The sequence below is a fragment of the Coregonus lavaretus genome (genome assembly GCF_964263955.1).
Source record: "Coregonus lavaretus genome assembly, chromosome: 7".
Lineage (NCBI taxonomy): Eukaryota > Metazoa > Chordata > Actinopteri > Salmoniformes > Salmonidae > Coregonus > Coregonus lavaretus.
Window position 1 is genome coordinate 53,410,630 of NC_139994.1, and position 20,623 is coordinate 53,431,252.

The 20,623-nt window shown below is 42.1% G+C and overlaps 1 pseudogene across 1 annotated transcript in view; it reads right to left on the bottom strand.

Moving 5' to 3' along the window:
• The window catches only part of LOC311132586 (phospholipid-transporting ATPase ABCA1-like), a 256,970-nt pseudogene that overhangs the window by 170,634 nt on the left and 65,713 nt on the right, over nucleotides 1–20,623 (bottom strand). Inside the window, exons 15-16 of the transcript in view lie at nucleotides 13,940–14,143; nucleotides 4,835–5,056 (exon numbers count right to left, since the gene is read on the bottom strand). The product of the transcript in view is annotated as a phospholipid-transporting ATPase ABCA1-like (transcript). The remainder of the gene's footprint in view (nucleotides 1–4,834; nucleotides 5,057–13,939; nucleotides 14,144–20,623) is intronic.

Here is a 20,623-nt window from a genome sequence, read left to right on the forward strand (position 1 = left end):
CAGTTTCTTGGCAATTTCTCGCATGGAATAGCCTTCATTTCTCAGAACAAGAATAGACTGACAAGTTTCAGAAGAAAGTTCTTTGTTTCTGGACATTTTGAGCCTGTAATCGAACCCACAATTGCTGATGCTCCAGATAGTCAACTAGTCTCAAGAAGGCCAGTTTTATTGCTTCTTTAATCAGCACAACAGTTTTCAGCTGTGCTAACATAATTCCAAAAGGGTTTTCTAATGATCAATTAGCCTTTTAAAATGATAAACTTGGATTAGCAAACACAACGTGCCATTGGAACACAGGACTGATGGTTACTGATAATGGGCCTCTGTACGCCTATGTAGATATTCCATTAAAAATAGGCCGTTTCCAGCTACAATAGCCATTTACAACATTAACAATGTCTACACTGTATTTCTGATCAATTGGATGTTATTTTAATGGACAAAAAATGTGCTTTTCTTTCGAAACAAGGACATTTCTAAGTGACCCCAAACTTTTGAACGGTAGTGTATATATATAAGTACCATTTAGCAATCTGCTATGGACGCAACTTTGCCACAATAATAGGCTAACTGCTTTCATAGATCATTTTCATATTTCAGATAGGCCTAATTTGGGTGGGTTATAATTATATACCTCAGTGGTGGTAATGGCTACTGTTGATGTCGGAAGTTTACATACACCTTAGCCAAATACATTTAAACTCAGTTTTTCACAATTCCTGACATTTAATCCTAGTAAAAATTTCCTGTCTTAGGTCAGTTAGGATTACCACTTTATTTAAAAAATTTGAAATGTCAGAATAATAGTAGAGAGAATGATTTATTTCTGCTTTTATTTCTTTCATCACATTCCCAGTGGGTCAGAAGTTCACATACACTAAATTAGTGTTTGGTAGCATTGCCTTTAAATTGTTTAACTTGGGTCAAACGTTTCAGGTAGCCTTCCACAAGCTTCCCAAAATAAGTTGGGTGAATTTTGGCCCATTCCTCCTGACAAAGCTGGTGTAACTGAGTCCGGTTTGTAGGCCTCCTTGCTCGCAAACGCTTTTTCAGTTCTGCCCACAAATGTTCTATAGGATTGAGGTCAGGACTTTGTGATGGCCACTCCAATACCTTGACTTTGTTGTCCTTAAGCCATTTTGCCACAACTTTTGAAGTATGCTTGGGGTCATTGTCCATTTGGAAGACCCATTTGCAACCAAGCTTTAACTTCCTGACTGATGTCTTGAGATGTTGCTTCAATATATCCACATAATTTTCCTTCCTCATGATGCCATCTATTTTGTGAAGTGCATCAGTCCCTCCTGCAGTAAAGCACCCCCACAGCATGATGCTGCCACCCCTGTGCTTCACGGTTGGGATGGTGTTCTTCGGCTTGCAAGCTTTCCCCTTTTTCCTCCAAACATCACGATGGTCATTATGGCCAAACAATTCTATTTTTGTTTCATCAGACCAGAGGACATTTCTCCAAAGAGTACGATCTTTGTCCCCATGTGCATTTGCAAACCGTAGTCTGGCTTTTTCATGGCGGTTTTGGAGCAGTGGCTTCTTCCTTGCTGAGCAGCCTTTCAGGTTATGTAGATATAGGACTTGTTTTACTGTGGATATAGATACTTTTGTACCTGTTTCCTCCAGCATCTTCACAAGGTCCTTTGCTGTTGTTCTGGGATTGATTTGCACTTTTTGCACCAAAGTACGTTCATCTCTAGGAGACAGAACGCGTCTCCTTCCTGAGCGGTATGACGGTTGCGTGGTCCCATGGTGTTTATACTTGGGTACGATTGTTTGTACAGATGAACGTGGTACCTTCAGGCGTTTGGAAATTGCTCCCAAGGATGAACCAGACTTGTGGAGGTCTACAATTATTTTTCTGAGGTCTTGGCTGATTTCTTTTGATTTTCCCATGATGTCAAGCAAAGAGGCACTGAGTTTGAAGGTAGGCCTTGAAATACATCCACAAGTACACCTCCAATTGACTCAAATGATGTCAATTAGCCTATCAGAAGCTTCTAAAGCCATGACATCTTTTTCTGGAATTTTCCAAGCTGTTTAAAGGCACAGTCAACTTAGTTTATGTAAACTTCTGACCCACTGGAATTGTGATACAGTGAATTATAAGTGAAATAATCTGTCTGTAAACAATTGTTGGAAAAATTACTTGCACAAAGTAGATGTCCTAACCGACATGCCAAAACTATAGTTTGTAAAAAATAAATTTGTGGAGTTGTTGAAAAACAAGTTTTAATGACTCCAACCTAAGTGTATGTAAACTTCCGACTTCAACTGTATATGTCTAAAGATAGCTATAAAATTGCACAACCTTTAATACTTATGGGATGACGTAACATACTGGCAAATTAATTACAATATTTCTGACGGAAAATAAGGATCCTGCAACCTCCACTGCATACAGGTAGACCATATGATCCTGCTTTGTCTGGACTCCAGAGAAGTGACATTGTGACATGATACCCCTAGTTGATATTTACTGCTAGCATGAATGACTCTCAGCTCAAAATGCAGGTGTAAAATGCAGTTTATTTCTCTATCTTGCATTTTGAAAATGTATAATCATTTATGGCTGTAATTTGCTCAGAATTTGTGCATGCGTGTTCTCCCTATGTGCACATGCATATGCGTGCGTGGGGTTCGCAAGCTTTGAACAACTTACTTTTGGAGTTCCACTGAGCTAGCAAACAGATTGCTGATTTGCTGTACAGCTATAGGATCGGGTGCAGTGCAAACGTCACATTGTAGGGAGAGAGTATTGCCATAAATGAATATGCAGCTCCAGAAATTGTTTGGTGATCAAAAATATACCAAGCATCAAGCAACAATTACTAACATGGCCTACTGGTCTTTTGGTATGTCAAAGTTGCTTGACATTTATAATTTAGTTATGAAGCTTACATTTGGAATTTGTTGTTAGAATTAATCAAAATTGTATTTGTCAAATGCGCCAAATACAACAGGTGTAGACCTTACCATGAAATGCTTACTTACAAGCCCTTAACCAACAATGCAGTTCAAGATGCAGTTCAAATGCAGTTCAAAATATTTACTAAATAAACAAAATGAACAAATAAAATGAAAAGTAAAACAATAAAATAATGAGGCTATATTCAGGGAGTACCAGGGGGGTGAATACTTTCGCAAGCCACTGTCCATCCTATGGGCAGTTGTATCTGTGCTATCAGGTTTTGTTGCCCCCCTCTCTCACACAAATTTTTTCTGTCACACACCCACACATGTAAACATGAATGTCATATATTGTTCTTAAGGCATAAAATGCTGAATGTTGTAAGGAACATTGTTCGATCAAAGAAACGCTATTTCTAAGACTGTGTGCTATATTGCTTAAGTTCCTGTTACAAAAGGAATAGGCTTCTAGCAAACATTGTGACAACCAATCCCATATTGTGAGACACTACCAACCCCGCGATGGGGCTGTTTGTCACAATTGCACAGAGTGGAAGGAGATATGATGATAAAAATGGTCCCAATTTCAACCCAAGACCTTCGTCTTTCTATTAATGATGGAAGGAGTCTTGTAAGAAATACTGGTGCTGAGACATAACACACAAGAGTAAAACGTGTAACAACCAACCCCGGTCTCCCCTACTTCTGGCAAAGAGTGGTCGGAAAAGGAAAAGTAATATCACCGTTTGAATTAAACCATAAAAGCTCAATAACTGCACCATATAGGAAATGAAACAACATGACTCAACGTTATTATTATTGTCAGAGGAAATCTCCCACTTTCAGATCACAGAAAACAGACAGAAGTATCACAAATTGCATCTTGTATACAGTAAGGGCTAATGACAATGGGATACACTCCAAAACACACAAACTTAATGTGGAAAGGTGGGAGAGATCAATAAATAATTGGATCAAATGGTAAATACAATAACAACAGGGGGTTATAGAAGTTAACAATATAGATCTGGTGATGCATTGGCAGAGTTAAAAGGTTGAGAGAAGAATGGTTACAGGGCACATAGGAATATCATTAATAGAGCCCAACAGTGGAGGTGTCATTATACCCATAAAACCTAGCGGTCAAACAGGGAAATGGTTCCAATCGTTTTTCCACCATTCATTTTTCCCATAGGGGATTTTAGAAACACTTAAAATAAGGGCTGTGTTTCGTGTAAGCTTACCCTGGCTAAAAGACACCTTGTCCTAGAGAGATTTACACGGTTATCAAAACGTCACGCCAGGGTAAGCCTACACAAAGCACAGCCCTTATTTTAACTGTTTCTAAAATCCCCTATGCGAAAAATGAACGGTGGAAAAACGATTGGAACCATTTCTCTGTTTGCCCGCTAGGTTTTGTGGGTATTATGACTCATACTTGCGTGTCAGAGCAAGGATCTATAGTTTAGGTCATGGGGATCGCACAGTGGTTGGATATTATCCCAGCATCTGTACTGTGTCTGTGCATGTTTGTGTGCGTGCTTGTGTGTGTGTGTGTGTGTTTCAGTAACATTGGTTCCGGAGACTTACAGGGTGTGCAGGCTTTTTTTTAAACACAACTGAATTAATAAAATCATCAGTTCATTTATTGAATCAGGTGTGCTAATAAATCTGGGAGAGAACAAAAGCCTGCACACCACATCTACCATGTGCCTGGTGTTTACTGTATGTTTCCAGGCAGAACCCCACAACTCTCTTGGTCAAAGTACAACCTTCCTCTCTCTTCAACACCATTACAAAATCACTTAGTCTTCAATACAGTTTGAAATCCTAACCCTAATAAACACCCACTGGGTCTCTGCTGTCCATTATGGACCTGTGGAGGAAGCAACAGTAGTTCCATAGGTCCACTCACCACAGCAATTTTGACCTGGAACCCCATGATGTCCCTCCAGGCGTAACAGAGGAGGTGCGGAAGGTAGAGGACGAAGTAGATGAGGCCACCGCACGCCGCCGCCAGGTTGGCCTTGGAGAAGAAGACGCTGATAAAGAAACACTCCATGATGGTGGCCACGCAGAAGACCAGCAGGAAGACGAAGATCACAGAGGGGTCGCTGTACTGTAGCACCTTCCCATACTGCACCAGGAGAGGGCCGGGATGAAAGGGAAAAATAAAGGGGGAAAAGACAACACTGTGGCCTTGTTCGAAATGCATATTCTTTCCTCGTTTTCATGAGATAATCACAGATCTGTAAGTGATGAGTGATATGTGAAAGCAAGGCTATTGTAGTTTGAGGGTTCTTTAGATAGTGAATGGATGACTATGTGGATAAACACTGGATGGAGACAGATTACTATTTTGCAGGTTTAATGAAGAACTGACCATAGTTACAGCCATGCATAAACTCAACTACTTCCTGTTCTCCTCCAACAATTAACAAACATCTGACCAATCAGCATAGAGCAAAGTAGTTGTTAGATAGATAATCAATTACCCTTACAATTCCAAACAATTGATTCACCATATTTTAGAACTACACAACCATGACTAAGAAAACAATCAAATATCCTATAAAATAATCCTACATTATCATGGTTTTACTTTCACCAATCCAAACATTTTAGATATGTGATTACTTCAAGGAAGGAAGAAAGGAAGGATGTATTTCTTTAACTATTCGAACAGGGCCAGCGGTAGCCGCTAAACTACCCGAGTTAGCACTTTGGGAGTATTGATTGCCAATGGTTGTTCGAGCCACAACCATTTCTTGTGTCTAGCAGCTCAGGCAAGAGAAGGTTATCTTACAATGAACAAACTTCACAGACAAAAGCAGAGTGATTGCGACTGATTGTGGTGATTAACTTATTATTTGTGAAGAGAGGACAAAGCGGCACAAAAATAAAGCTTTTGATTAAAATGACTTATTGTTAATGATTTGACAAGCAGTAGGCAGAGTGACTCACCAGGTGTTGATAGCGTATTATCTAGACTACTCCTAAAAATGTATCACTTATTGTACTTCTAATACAGCTTCAAAATATGATTTACCATCATGTTTGACGTAAAGGACGGTCAGTCCTTGCATCCATAGCTTTGTCTATGGATTTGCAAGTGGTTACACCCCTGCCCCATCTCAACAGCAATCCAATTGGTGGAGCTGCCATTTTATTGTTTTTCTGTAGGAGTGAGCATTTATTTGTTAGTCTATAGTTAGTTCAAATATAACCCCTATAGTGGCGTCGCTCTGCTTATCGGCATTATGAGAAGACCCTTTCCCAGTCTTGGAGGTCTGTGCACCAGGGCAACACAAGTCTTTGATTAAACTCTCCTCCTCACTACCATTTTGATTGAACAAACCCAAACCCACTGAATACTGTCATTAGGAGTAATGCTAAACCACTGTTGTGTTACAAACAGTGGTATGCAAGCTAACAGCCTCATCCAAATTGATCTAAAATGTTGCAAGACTAGGCCCAGGTCTACTGTTTGGTATTACTTCTAATGATAGTTTATTACAGGCTTATTACAAGCTTATATTACAATACAAGTATCACTTCCCTCTCGTCCAGTCATTGACATCCTAAGCCCACAATTGATGCTCACAGCCCTCCAAGAAGTGGTGAAAGGTCTGGAATTAGTGGTGAATCACCTTGAGGATGAGGGTGAGGAGGAGCGCACTGACAGCCAGCGGCAGCATGCTGGACACGGCCCAGCTCAGCCAGTAGGTGGAGCTCCTCAGCCCCATCATCCTCACCATCTCCTTCAGACGCGCCTCCTTCTCCATGACGATGCCCTTCACGATCATGGCCACTGAGTAGATCCAGGCCAGGGTTAGGTATAGGGGCAGAGAGCGTGCCAGCGAGCGGAGGAACCTAATGGGGGGAGGGGGAGGGTTGGGAGATGAAGAGGGAGGGGGCAGAGGGTATACGGCCCAGTCACATCCGGATGCTGATTGACATTTTCTACTGAGCTATTGTCGTGGCAAAATCCCAATGAGTGAATGATATACCTACAGTGGTAACTTGATTTCCAGCAACAAACTTGATAGATACGATTTGATTTACAGCAAATTTACTTGATTTGGCGTATCAATGGTGGTTGTGTTCCTGCATGGTGGGGATGGAATTCAAGTGGCCTGAGATATGGATTTCCAACTTTTTGACCTCATTCATTTTCTGAAAAGCAACTTAGTTACTTTGGCAGCAATTATTTTTGTACATTTTTTATTTTTTCCTTAAGTTGACTGAGAACACATTCTCATTTACATCAACGACCTTGGGAATAGTTACAGGGGAGATGAGGGGGGATGAATGAGACAATTGTAATGATTGGGGATGATTAGGTGGCCAGATTGGGAATTTAGCCAGGACACCGGGGTTAACACCCCTACTCTTACGATAAGTGCCATGGGATCTTTAGTAACCAGAGAGAGGCAAACGCTCAAAGAAAATATGAATGTTTTTCACAGACGCTAAAACGACTTTCAGTGAAATGGGGAGGGGACATTATGAGGACATATTAGAGGTAGAATACAGAGGGCATGTTGATCACCACTAAAGTCATACAGTATTTCCATTAGGGATACATGGTCTGTGAAAAACCAAACCAATCGTGATTTACCAAACAAATGCTTCATCTTGCTGTTGCCTTGAGTGGGAAGCAGAAAAGGGCCACAGTGTTTGGGCCAACAATATTAATAAACTCCAATTAATCACTCTGGAGTGAAATGGCAAGTGGAAAAGAACAGGTGTGGATGACAAATCTTGTGGCAGTCACACCTAATCCAGACACAGCAGTCTAATAATTGCCTTCTAATTCCCTGTTATATTAACGTGCTGCAAATGGCCATGACATTTAGAATAGGGCTCTATGATTTGAATACACATCATGCCCAGTTGTTCCTCCAAGGCACCAACTAACTCAATGTATTGTTATTAATGTTACAAATTGCTGATGGCTGGAAAACACATTAGAGTGACAGGGAAATTACATTTTGCCCAGAGCGGTTTTATTTACTATGAGAATTTTCCAATTAAACTGCAAAAAATTAATTAGCTGATCTAAATCTTTTTCATGTAACCCTGCATATGCATTAGGAGGCTGAAAAGGACACTGTACCTTTAAGTGGCAGATAACGGCTATGCTAAAAAATGGTGGTGATGAGCAAACAAAATACCCGCCTTATTGGGATAAATGTTCTATAATTTAGCTAGAGGCACATTAGCCAACAGACAGGGGATCAATTGAACAGATTAAATTGCACGCGGCAGGATCGATGACACAGAAGAGTGATGTAAAGTACATTTAAACTACAGAGCAACAGCCTAACATGCTGCCCACACTGCTCGCGTTACGTGTGCGAGCATTGCAAAATAAATGTACACATACATGTTATTCAATCATTGCATACACACTGCTCGCACGTGTCAACGAGCGTCTGTGTAGCCAGGTACTAAAATAGAATTTGAGTCTATTTGTGACGCTTGACGCGCTGCAAGTCCCGCCTCTCCCATCTCCTCATTGGTTTTTAGGAGCATATACCCACGTGGGTGATTGAAAGATGAACTGAGGTCCACACTCCAGTAAAGTTGGTTCCAACCGCCATATAAAGTCCAAAGAAGAAGAAGAAGAAGAAGAAGAAGCCTGAATGAGGAGCGATTACTAGAAACGAACTCGGTTTACCCTTTTATCTGTGGCTTAATTGTCCGAGTAGAGGACCTTGTGCATTTCAGGTAAAATAACAACCCAATGTTTATATCTAAGGACAATTTAGCTAGCAACAGCAAGCTAGCTAGCTAAATTGCCATAAATGTTTAATGCTTTTCGACCTGTCCCCAAATTCAAATAGTTGGTTCAGAGTTTGTCTGGTGTGGGTGGACAAAATCAACATGCGCGCGATGGCACACGCTGATGCACGTGCACGTAAATCTAACATGCTGACTACACTGCTCGCGCGCGTGCGTCCGCCATCGTGTGCATGTTGATTTTGTGCACCCACACCAGATGTGATCAGGACACGCAGGAATGAAATATCTAAATGAGCTCTGAACCAACTATATTAATTTGGGGACAGGTCGAAAAGCATTAAACATTTATGGCAATTTAGCTAGCTAGCTTTCTATTTTCACTATCACAATTATTGGTGCACTTCCAAGGCGAGTGAGGGGCCAAGCCTCCACACACCAACAAATTGTTTATTCACCAAAACCCATCCCTTTAACGCTAACAACAGCAAGTGCGCCAATAACTGTGATAGTGAAAATAGCAATGGCGGACGCACGCGCGCGAGCAGTGTGGTCAGCATGTTAGATTTACCATTGCGTTATATGCTGGCTAGACCGGGCTCGCACGTGCATCCGCCATCGCGCGCATGTTGATTTTGTCCACCCACACCAGATGTGATCAGGACACGCAGGTTGAAATATCAAAATGAACTCTGAACAAACTATATTAATTTGGGGACAGGTCGAAAAGCAGTAAACATTTATGGCGATTTAGCTAGCTAGCTTGCTGTTTTCACTATGACAAAAATCGGCGCACTTGCTGTTGTTAGGGTGAAAGGGATGGGTTTTGATGAATAAACAAGTTGTTGGTGTGTGGAGGCTTGGCCCCTCACTGGCCAATTAGAACATGCTCCATGGCAAAATATGTGGTTGCTTCAAGTTGTGTATTTATGGTATTTTATGTATTGCCTTGGAATCAACTAGGAAATTACGATTTTAGTACCATGCTCAATCAATTAGCATGATAGTGGAAATTGAGATAATCAAGGTCATGCCTGATTCGATTCGTTTTTGGTATTAGTTGTCCTGCAATTAACGGGAGCAAGAGTTCCAAAGAACAAAGCACAACCACTTTACAAATCAAGTATCTTTTAGAACTAGTATAACAAACTATTGCGCACCTCTTTAAAATAATATTGTTTTCTCTGTACTTCTATTTAAAATATTGCTTTATTATACGGTGGTTGGAGTTGGAGTGAGTAGTCATGCTGTACTTCGCTCTGCAGGTAATATGACACACATTACATTACAATGGAACGATTTGATTAGTGTAATGTTAGCTAGCTACATAGTTGTCTTTGTATCAAAGATAAAGGTGTAGTATAGAGAAACTATTGAGGTTAGCTAGCCAGCTATAGTCATTCGCAGTGACGCCGTTTTTTCAAACAAAGTCAACACTGCAGCCATTGCTAGCTAGCCAACACTACCAGCTAGCAGTACTGTAGCAACTAAATACAATATCATTTTAGCCAGCTAAATTCGTTCGCAGCGACGCCGTTTTTCAAACAAAGTCAACACATCAGCCATTGCTAGCTAGCCAACACTACCAGCTAGCAGTACTGTAGCAACTAAATACAATATCATTTTAGTCAATGAGAATTTTGCAATGTAAAGCTTAACTTTCTGAACATTCGAGATGTGTAGTCCACTTGTGTAGCTAGCATGACTGACTTTGTGCTAGCTAGCCAACGTTTAATTATTTATGCGTTATGAAAGGAACAAGACACGGACACAAATGATCTGTTTAGTGTGTTAACACACTATTGGTAGTTAGTTGTAACCAAGTATTGGTGCTAAACCGTGTGTTATTGGATGCTAGCATGCTAGTTAGCTATGGCGTCATAGGATACGGTGCCCTGGGCGGTTTTCACGGAAGAATACTGTACCAAGTTAGCTAGCTGAATAAACTAAGTTAGTCTATTCCTAGAAAACATTGAACTGCTGTAGTTTACAACAATTATCATTTCTAAAGTAGAAGTTGGGAGAGTTATATTTGAGTGTTTCAGTGAAAGGTAAGTGAGGGAGGCCCCGCTCTCTCGCTTCCCCAGAACTGTAAGTTAATTTTATTCAGATCTCTTTTGCATTATTGTAGCCTTTTCTGTAGCCTGTCAACTATGTGTCTGTCTATCCCTGTTCTCTCCTCTCCGCACAGGCCATACAAACGCTTCACACCGCATGGCTGCTGCCACTCTAATCTGGTGGTCCCTGTGCGCACAACCCACGTGGAGTTCCAGGTCTCCTGCAGCCTCTGGAACTGCCGTTCTGCGGCCAACAAGGCAGAGTTAATCTCAGCCTATGCTACCCTCCAGTCCCTCGACTTCTTGGCGCTGACGGAAACATGGATTGCCACAGAAAACACTGCTACTCCTACTGCTCTTTCCTCGTCTGATCATGTGTTCTCGCATACCCGAGATAATCTGGTCAGCTCGCCAGTGGCACAGGAATCCTCATCTCTCCCAAGTGGACATTCACTCTTTCCCCCTGACCCATCTGTCTATCTCCTCATTTGAATTCCATGCTGTCACAGTCACTAGCCCATTCAAGCTTAACATCCTCATCATTTATCGCCCTCCAGGTTCCCTTGGAGAGTTCATCAATGAGCTTGACGCCTTGATAAATTCTTTTCCTGAGGATGGCTTACCCCTCACAGTTCTGGGTGACTTTAACCTCCCTACGTCTGCCTTTGACTTATTTCTCTCTGCCTCCTTCTTTCCACTCCTTTCCTCTTTTGACCTCACCCTCTCAACGTCCCCCCCTACTCACAAGGCAGGCAATACGCTTGACCTCATCTTTACTAGATGCTGTTCTTCTACTAATCTCACTGCAATTCCCCTCCAAGTCTCCGACCACTACTTTGTATCCTTTTCTCTCTCGCTCTCCTCCAACACTACTCACTCTGCCCCTACTCAGATGGTAATATGCCGTCGCAACCTTCGCTCTCTCTCCCCCTACTCTCTCCTCCTCCATCTTATCATCTCTTCCCTCTGCTAAATCCTTCTCCCTCCGATCTCCTGATTCTGCCTCCTCCACCCTCCTCTCCTCCCTTTCTGCATCTTTTGACTCTCTATGTCCCCTCTCCTCCCGGCCGGCTCGGTCCTCCCCTCCTGCTCCGTGGCTTGACGACTCATTGCGAGCTCACAGAACAGGGCTCCGGGCAGCCGAGCGGAAATGGAGGAAAACTAGACTCCCTGCGGGCGTAACATCTTTTCACTCCCTCCTCTCTACATTTTCTTCCTCTGTTTCTGCTGCTAAAGCCACTTTCTACCACTCTAAATGTCAAGCCTCTGCCTCTAACCCTAGGAAGCTCTTTGCCACCTTCTCCTCCCTGCTGAATACTCCTCCTCCTCCCCCTCCCTCCTTCCTCTCTGTGGATGACTTCATCAACCATTTTGAAAAGAAGGTTGACGACATCTGATCCTCATTTATTAAGTCAAATGACACCGCTGGTCCTGCTCACACTGCCCTACCCTATGCTTAGACTTCTTTCTCCCCTCTCCCTCCAGATGAAATCTTGCGACTTGTGATGGCCGGCCGCTTGACCCTATCCCCTCCTCTCTTCTCCAGACCATTTCCGGAGACCTTCTCCCTTACCTCACCTCGCTCATCAACTCATCCTTGACCGCTGGCTATGTCCCTTCCGTCTTCAAGAGAGAGCGAATCTTTCTAGACCTATCTGCTGCCTTTTGATACTGTGAACCATCAGATCCTCCTCTCCACCCTCTCCGAGTTGGGCATCTCCAGCACTGCTCACTCTTGGATTGCGTCCTACCTGACAGGTCGCTCCTACCAGGTGGCGTGGCGAGAATCTGTCTCCGCACCATGTGCTCTCACCACTGGTGTCCCCCAGGGCTCAGTTCTAGGCCCTCTCCTTTTCTCTCTATATACCAAGTCACTTGGCTCTGTCATATCCTCACATGGTCTCTCCTATCATTGCTACGCAGACGGCACACAATTAATTTTCTCCTTTCCCCCTTCTGATAACCAGGTGGTGAATCGCATCTCTGCATGTCTGGCAGACATATCAGTGTGGATGTCGGATCACCACCTCAAGCTGAACCTCGGCAAGACGGAGCTGCTCTTCCTCCCGGGGAAGGACGGCCCGCTCCATGATCTTGCCATCACGGTTGACAACTCCATTTTGTCCTCATCCCAGAGTGCAAAGAACCTTGGCGTGACCCTGGACAACACCCTGTCGTTCTCCGCTAACACCAAAGCGGTGACCCGATCCTGCAGGTTCATGCTCTACAACATTCGAAGAGTACGACCCTACCTTACACAGAAAGCGGCACAGGTCCTAATCCAGGCACTTGTCATCTCCTGTCTGGATTATTGCAACTCGCTGTTGGCTGGGCTCCCTGCCTGTGCCATTAAACCCCTACAACTTATCCAGAACGATGCAGCCCGTCTGGTGTTCAACCTTCCCAAAGTCTCTCATGTCACCCCGCTCCTCCGCACACTCCACTGGCTTCCAGTTGAAGCTCGCATCTACTACAAAACCATGGTGCTTGCCTACGGAGCTGTGAGGGGAACGGCACCTCCTTACCTTCAGGCTCTGATCAGACCCTACACCCAAACGAGGGCACTACGTTCATCCACCTCTGGCCTGCTAGCCCCCCTACCTCTACGGAAGCACAGTTCCCACTCAGCCCAGTCAAAGCTATTCACTGCTCTGGCAACCCAATGGTGGAACAAGCTCCCCCACGACGCCAGGACAGCCGAGTCACTGACCACCTTCCGTAGACACTTGAAACCCTACCTCTAAGGAATACATGGAATAGTATAACAGTAATTATTCTACCCCCCCCCCCCCCCCCCCCCCCCCCATTTAAAAAAGAAAAGAAAAAAAGGGTGCTTGTCCCACTGGCTATCCTAAGTTGAATGCACCAATTTGTAAGTCGCTCTGGATAAGAGCGTCTGCTAAATGACTTAAATGTTAAATGTAAATTATATATTTAAACGGCACTGTTCCTGTAATGTGTTTACACCAACGCGGATGTGTTTTGATCACTCTTAAGGCAACGTTTCTCTAATTTGCCAAGTAGTCTTCTAACTTCTTACTGTGCACACTAAGTAGGACTATCAGAAAACAATATACTGTATAAAAGCTCAAGGACAATCAATGTTAGCTAACGACTGGTCTCTGTTACCCCACACCAGTTTAGTTTAGTAACCATGTGATATTGTGCTTTGTCATTTGAAATCTTGCTTCTTTGTTGTCTTACTTTTTAGAACTGACCTTAACCATGACACTTATGAATGCGCAAGGGACCAAGAGCAGGACAAAGTTATTGGTGAACCAGGCAACCCAAATGGTACCATTCTGAGTTCCTTGAGCCTGAGCTCCTTCTCCAGGATAAGGCCCTTGATGGTCATGCAGACGGTATACATGAATGGCAGCACCAGGAACATGGGAAGCATGCTTCCGATACTTTGGACAAAGCTGGTGGGTGCAAAGTGAATGCAAAGGAGGCAATCGAAGAGGTCAGGAAACAGCGAAGCTGGGAATATCGACAAGCCCAGGCTTTGATAAGGGAAGGCAACGTAGCCAGATGGGAGCTAATGCATTATTTATTGATAATCTGTTGTATAACCCCCACTCCTTATGTAAAGACAGAACTCTCACAATCAGGCTTTCAGAGATGGGTTGAACGGGGCATTTTGCACCATTAACAAAACAAAATCAATCTTCCGGAGCAATCTTGTCCATTGTCTTCAAATCAATGTGTATCTAGAAATCAGCTAGATTTAATATCCTAGTATAGACTTTCACACATGTTGTTTTGCTCTTGTCTTACTTTCATTGCTAAGCATGATAATGTACTAAACAGGGAGCCTTGGCAACAATTATTATATTGTTAAAATGGCCTCTAGTTTTTTTAATAAATTCAACACAGTTTTGGGTAACACTTTGTCTGAACACTCCTAATTTTTCATCCATTGAACTGACCTTTGCCCCTTAGAAGAACGAGAGAGAAAATAAGTTGTGTTGATGCAGTAAATGTCATTGTCCCAATGGATGATCCATTAAGATAGACACACTCTAGGGGTTTTTAATCAAGGGTCCAACACGTTTATAGATCCAGCTATATATTTTACATTGAGGTAACCTTCGAAAACCTTGAGCATCAGCTCTATCCAAACAGTTAGAACCGCCCGTCATGCTCAGGATGATGGATAATTTGATGTTACAATAAAATAAGACTATATTAAACAAGCTTCATAATGCCACCAAAATGCCATGTCAATATATTGTACGCCGCCAATATAATAGTGCTTCTGTTTCTCTATTAGACAGTGAAGAAGATATATCAAATGAACTGAGCATTTGACAAAGTGTAGATTTCTCATATCAATTACGCTTACCGACCGTAAATACGATCCTTAGAACGCCAATGAAGCACCAGTTTATCACTGTTAGGCAGACAGGACAAAGGGACTATACATGCCATAATAGGCAGAACGGTGTCCCACTTTCAAGCCATTGAACATAAATAGTTTATCAAAGTACATTTCCAGTGCATTTACATTGGGCTAATTTCTCTGCAAACTTTTGGGAGAGTGATTTGTTAAAGGGATTTTTTAAATTTGTTAAAGGACAATTGAAAACAGGCTGGCACAAAAGCATACTTCCCTTAATTGGTAATTTGTCCATGATGACCATTTTCATGAGAAACAGTTTTTTTATTCTCTTTTCAGTGCCTAAAGATATGCTCCAAACCTAGCGGAGTTAGCAGCGGCAGACTTGAGCATGGAAACATGGGTAGTGGCTCCACAGAGATGGTAAAAACACTATAAAGTTGATATGATATCACAGGCCAACGTCTCATATTAATTGCATATTACGGTGTGATCCACTAGGGCAGTGTTGAGTCCATTTACGAGATGAGAAGTACCTTTTAGAAAGCCCTCACCTGCCTCCTTCACTACCATATGCCAAAATGCAAGCGCCACAAAATATACTTTTTCAAACCATTTGTGGAGAGAATTTGGAGTTGTGCCTAGCTTTGAAAGACATCAACCAAAGGCTGTCCCAGAGTAGTACCAATTTGGGAGTCAGTGTTGAATTACGGTGTACCATGTCCTCTACCTCCCAATGTAGAGACAGCGGTTGTGCCCAATGGGACTGAGAGGAAATGCGGTAATGCGAGTGCTTGAATGGGAGAGCCCTGTCTTTGAGGTCACTTCCTGTTCTCTCGTGGAATATATCATTTTCACAGGAAGCTTTGTAATCCATAAGAAGGGATCAACTTGAGACCACCACATTTCTAGGAGAAGCACACACAACTAAAACAGTATAGAAGTGTAAAGAGTTGGGACGACACCAACTTGAACTCAGAATTCAACTTGAACGGAGCTTGAAATGTGTGTGGAATTAAAACACTTTCCCAGGTCTGCTTATGAGCTTGAAGTAAAGTTTTTAAAAACGAAAAGATTTCATACAATGTAATCGTGCCTCAGCTAACAGTTGCATCAGATTGAATGTTAATCCTCTTATTACGGAGTCCTGATTCTATCATAACATTTCTTTAATGGGGCAATCTGGAATTCAAACAACACCAAAGCGGTCAAAAATTGATGTACCCATCCCTGATTGCCCCTTTAATGGCAGCCAGCCTGGAACCATTAACTCCTTGTCGACTCGTCACAGACTAGTCACTCTAGAGTAGATCAGTCATGCATACCACGTTTGACATTGACAACCTTACCACCAGATGGTCCTGAATAATACATTGCTGATCGATTTGATGGTGCTTAAGTAATACAAGTCCTACTAGGTGCATGTTACAGGGCTTGAGTTACAGCGCAGCCGTGACCTAAATTAAGGAGAGTCGGGAGACTTGGGGTTTTTAGTAAATCAAGTGATATGGGGAGCAGAGAAGCCCCAGAGAATTGTGTAATTATGTTAAATATGTCCTCACCATATTCCTAGCAAATGTACTAGGGTGGTGGTGGTAAAATCTTCCCAGGATTAGTGGGAATGTTTTAGAGATCCTTTTGACTACTGCTGCAAATATTTATGGTGGTGATTCTCAGACATTTAGCCAAAGTATCTTCTATTTAAAACTACATTTGGTATTTTTATTAGTTTGCATATAGGCACAAAGGGGCAGTATCGTTGGTGTTAATCTATCTCTTGTATTGCAGATAATACAGCAATTGTCATGTTTGCAAAGTAATACTGTTGGATAATGATGTCACAATACGAATTTCCTATGCCTATATTGCATACACTAATTTCAAAAGCCTCATGGGAACCTGTCCTGTGCAATACCAACGTATGTACATGTTATTGTAATTAGGTTCTGATACAATACTATCAAGTTTGCATTGTTATACAGCTATTGATATGGAACAGGCTTCGAGCTGACATTTTCTAAGTCTTACCTCGCCCCTAAAGACCGAGCATCCTGAGCTCTTATCCTCAGCCTTCTTCTCATGGTTGGCGTGTGAATGTGGCAAAAGCATTGAGCTAATACAGTTTGTTTATCTCCAGTTCAAAATGTAAAAGGGCCCACTCTTGTTGAAGGACCAACAGTTCTGTATCAGTTTGCCTTGTACTGTAAATAGGTACTGAAATGGGAGAGAGAGACAATGAGGAAGGAGAGAGGGTGAACCTGGAAACACAGAGGTATCCATGGGTCTTTGTTCTATGAGTCTCACAGGGTCAATAGGTCAACCCCTATCTGATAACATATTATAGGAACACTGGAGAGAAAGAAGACCCACTCGGCACAAACTGGTTGAATCAATGCCATTTCAACATAATTATTCAACGTATTGTGAAGCAGAATTTACGTTTGAAATACACTGAATTTGCATTAAAAAAATCATTTAACATAAACTGTTGTTTGGAGGGTGAAATTTCAACCACAGGATTAAGTCATGTTGGTTCTGCTTTTAGATGGCTGAAAGTATAGTGATAACACATAGGGTATTTAGCTGTCCTTTTGTTGGTGAATAAAGCTTGCAATGTTATTGATGAACGTCTCAACTTTCCATTGACGTGGTGTGCCCAGTGGGAATGTACTCTTTTCTGAATAAGAGTATCCTAGAGAAAGAGTTGCAATGATTGAAGTGCAAAGCTCGATGTTAAAAGGAGAGTGCAAGGCTGGTCTTTTATAATATGGCAAATGGAACAATACATGATAAATCAGAGAAATGTTGCAAGTACTGTTCATAAAAGCACTTTTGGGCTGCTATTTGTATCTAAAATATGCAAGTAAAGTGAAAGTGTGTTATTATCAATTTAAACAAGGGCATTACACAGAATAAAGCTTTGATAAAGTATTTTACATACAGCTGTGAGAAACTGTCAGAGGTTACATTGAACATAGTGAGGGAAAAAAAGTATTTGATCCCCTGCTGATTTTGTACGTTTGCCACTGACAAAGAAATGATCAGTCCATAATGTTAATGGTAGGTTTATTTGAACAGTGAGAGACAGAATAACAACAAAAAAATCCAGAAAAACGCATCTCAAAAATGTTATAAAATCATTTGCATTTTAATGAGGGAAATAAGTATTTGACCCCCTCTCAATCAGAAAGATTTCTGGCTCCCAGGTCTCTTTTATATAGGTAACGAGCTGAGATTAGGAGCACACTCTTAAAGGGAGCGCTCCTAATCTCAGCTTGTTACCTGTATAAAAGACACCTGTTTGCAGAAGCAATCAATCAATCAGATTCCAAACTCTCCACCATGGCCAAGACCAAAGAGCTCTCCAAGGATGTCAGGGACAAGATTGTAGACCTACACAAAGCTGGAATGGGCTACAAGACCATCGCCAAGCAGCTTGGTGAGAAGGTGACAATAGTTGGTGCGATTATTCGCAAATGGAAGAAACACAAAAGAACTGTCAATCTCCCTCGGCCTGGGGCTCCATGCAAGATCTCACCTCGTGGAGTTGCAATGATCATGACAACGGTAAGGAATCAGCCCAGAACTACACGGGAGGATCTTGTCAATGATCTCAAGGCAGCTGGGACCATAGTCACCAAGAAAACAATTGGTAACACACTATGCCGTGAAGGACTGAAATCCTGCAGTGCCCGCAAGGTCCCCCTGCTCAAGAAAGCACATATACATGCCCGTCTGTAGTTTGCCAATGAACATCTGAATGATTCAGAGGAGAACTGGGTGAAAGTGTTGTGGTCAGATGAGATCAAAATGGAGCTCTTTGGCATCAACTCAACTCGCCGTGTTTGGAGGAGGAGGAATTCTGCCTATGACCCCAAGAACACCATCCCCACCATCAAACATGGAGGTGGAAACATTATGCTTTGGGGGTGTTTTTCTGCTAAGGGGACAGGACAACTTCACCGCATCAAAGGGACGATGGACGGGGCCATGTACCGTCAAATCTTGGGTGAGAACCTCCTTCCCTCAGCCAGGGCATTGAAAATGGGTCGTGGATGGGTATTCCAGCATGACAATGACCCAAAACACACGGCCAAGGCAACAAAGGAGTGGCTCAAGAAGAAGCACATTAAGGTCCTGGAGTGGCCTAGCCAGTCTCAAGACCTTATTCCCATAGAAAATATGTGGAGGGAGCTGAAGGTTTTAGTTGCCAAACGCCAGGCTCGAAACCTTAATGACTTGGAGAAGATCTGCAAAGAGGAGTGGGACAAAATCCCTACTGAGATGTGTGCAAACCTGTTGGCCAACTACAAGAAACGTCTGACCTCTGTGATTGCCAACAAGGGTTTTGCCACCAAGTACTAAGTCATGTTTTGCAGAGGGGTCAAATACTTATTTCCCTCATTAAAATGCAAATCAATTCATAACGTCTTTGCCATGCGTTTTCCTGGATTTTTTTGTTGTTATTCTGTCCCTCACTGTTCAAATAAACCTACCATTAAAATTATAGACTGATCATGTCTTTGTCAGTGGGCAAACGTACAAAATCAGCAGGGGATCAAATACTTTTTTCCCTCACTGTATATAATTTATTACGTTAATCCATATATTGTATTTGCGTCGCTCTTCCCAGGTGAGGTGCACACCTTTAAATTGTTAATGAGGTGTCTAAAAAATATTGCAGAATTCTCTGCTTTTTAAATTGCATTTTAAATTCAAATTAAGCTTGGTCTTTTTCTAAACAAAAAAATGGTTACAGCAGATTACAAACAGGAACATCTGAATGCACAATGCTGTTCTTCCCACTTTTTCCCATTTCCAGATCACAATAATTACCCTGAAAGGTCCTATCTGTCATGCTTCCCTGCATCTTAGTGCATCTTCCCTTTTTCTGCAATCCCTCTCTCAATTATTTATAAATGAAATAACAGTTTTCAAGTGTTAATAATTTACAGAAATGCCCAAATGGCAAAAATAGTAAATGGCGGAGGGACCGGGGGTATTGCAGTGTTTTATGGCCCCCATACATTTTCAGTGATTATTAATCCTTTGTTTCACGGAGAGGGAACCCAGGCATTAGGATATAAGTGCTTTGATTGTCTCATTTGAGCTCGTTTGCAACATTCGCTGTGCCGTGAGAGAGGGTGAGGGGACCATTCTTAAAAATACAAGCCTACAGCAAAGCACAATGGATTTGTGAGTTGCCCTCATCACAGGATAAAGCGAGCTCCTCTGATGTGCCCACCAACTGCAAATACCTAATACATTTTCTATTTTCTTTGATCGTGTTAACTATATAATACCTTGTTCATAGTATAGGCTTAGTAGCCCTATATTACATTTTTGTTGATTCAACAGAACGTTATGTGGTTTGTGCTGCCATTCAAGAGCTATACCATGAAACAAGCTGATTATCGGCTAAGAAAATAAACATTTTTCATGGAGATCCAATTGCTAGTCCAGATGTTGATGCCAAATCAATAAAGACATTACCGATTCTGCCAATGTGCTTGCTTTCTGACTAGCACTGATGTTGTCTTGATCCATATGTTTCCAAGGCAAC